This window comes from Meriones unguiculatus, chromosome 20 (genome assembly GCF_030254825.1).
Source record: "Meriones unguiculatus strain TT.TT164.6M chromosome 20, Bangor_MerUng_6.1, whole genome shotgun sequence".
Classification (NCBI taxonomy): Eukaryota; Metazoa; Chordata; class Mammalia; order Rodentia; family Muridae; genus Meriones; species Meriones unguiculatus.
In genome coordinates, this window is record NC_083367.1 from 5,335,172 (window position 1) to 5,337,053 (window position 1,882).

The following is a 1,882-nucleotide window of genomic DNA, read 5'->3' on the forward strand; positions in this document are numbered from 1 at the left end:
AGTGATCAAGGAGCAGGCACCTGATTTCATGTCAGAGGCTGTCTCTTTTCTTACTAGGGAACCCACATGGAGACTGAGGTGTATATGGGCTACATCTGAGCAGGGGTTCTAGGTCCTCTCTATGTATGGTCTTTGATTGATGCTCATCCTTGATATTCCCACCTCCCCATTCCGGATCCAGCCACCCATACTGCTGCTTGGTGAGAGGCAGGGTCAGCTCACCTACTCATATGACCCTGGAACCAGTTCTTCTTCCAACTGCCACAGGTGGGGAGGGACAAGGGGGGCATCACTCCCACACCCACACCACTTCCCATCAGGCAAATGGCACAGCCAGCTCTCCTGGACCTTTGCACTTCGGGCTGACCCACCCATGCACCCTCCAGCAGGGCCAACACTATTGTACTCCCCACATAAGGCTCAGGACCCACTCTCTTGACTGGGGCAAGGAAGTGTCAGGACCAGTTTACCAGCACTCCTAACCTCAGGGACAATTCTACTGACTCCTTAGGTGGTGAGGGGCTGAGGGCTGGGGGAGTCATCACCCCCACATCCATGCCACCTCATGGCAGAGGAGTGGCATGGCCAGCTCTCCCCTAGCTCTAGCCTCAGGTATGGCTCACCTGGGACCCCACCATCAATGTCAGCTCCACTGTGCTGTCCAGAGGAGGTGCTGCTGAGTGATGAGCCAGGGTAGGTAAGGCACATCTCACCTGCTTTCATGACCCTGGGATCAACATTTCCAAATGCCTCAAGCATTCCTCTCCCATCCCCAAACCCTTCCAACTCTTCGCTCATGTCACTTCAGGGCAGAGGAGTGTCTGGGCCAGCTTTCCCATGTAGCTCACCTGTGCTCCACCATCAGGGTCAGCTCTGATGTCCTATCCATGTGGGGTTCAGGGCCAGATCCCTCAAGTGCTGCCAATAGTGAGAGATGGGGACAGCTCTCCAGAGCTCCACATCCAGTAAGAAGCTAGGCCAGCTATGCCCAGCCATTGGATATCCACGTGGCCCCTGTGGCCACTACTCTTCACACTTGATTCTCCCGTTTCACCTGTCTTCATAATGCTCAGGATATTCCACTTCTCTTTCTGTTCCATCTGTCCATCTGTGTACTTGCACATTGTGGTGGCTCCCAAAACAGGTTGGCCACACAGTTGGATGGCCACCAGGTGACATCCTCTATCCAGTATAGTCTGCATGGCGTGCAGTGGAATGTCTATGGCTTAACTTACACTGGAGGGCAGGTGTGTGGGTGTCATGGGGGTCACAGGTCTCTGTTTTCTTCAGCACTGTTCAGCCAGGATTTGCAATGATTTAATTTTATTTTTACAAGTCCTAGGCTTAAGACAGCTTTGGCCACCAAGCCAGGCATTAAGCAGGGATGAACAAAGGGCTACCATCTGCTCTTCCCCTGACTGGTATAAGAATACTACCACCAACAAGATGTCTCTTTGCTTATTGCCAGGGGGTTTGCATTGTGTTTTTAATGCCCTAAGTTTTCGTACCTCTTTTAGTGCTTTAATATTTTTATTTCATTGGAATTATTCAGTTTGAGCTAATCGGGATTTTACTCATTTCAATAAGAACTGCAATTGTTTGTCATGCATAAGTTCTTCGTATGTGATTCAAGGTCAATATTCCAAATCGATGGAGGCTAATTCATATAAGATATTTAGTGGCTGTGGCAATTATGATATTTGAAATTGGAACTAAGTCTTTGCTTCATTTTGTTTATTTCTTGGTAACTTCAAATATATTACATTGGAAGAGATAGAAAATTATCCATTGATCCAGGGACAGAATATTTCTTTTAGCAATTAAACATGGGTTCCAAAATTTTTCTGCTATTTCAGTTGTTAGTTTATCTATCGTCTATCTT

At 48.0% G+C, this 1,882-nt stretch overlaps 1 non-coding gene across 1 annotated transcript; it reads right to left on the minus strand.

Moving 5' to 3' along the window:
• Positions 1-1,329: 1,329 nt before the first annotated feature.
• LOC132649659 (small nucleolar RNA SNORA48) lies at positions 1,330-1,473 on the minus strand. Its single transcript, XR_009588138.1, has one exon. It is a non-coding gene; the product is annotated as a small nucleolar RNA SNORA48 (small nucleolar RNA).
• Between the last annotated feature and the right edge of the window lie 409 nt (positions 1,474-1,882).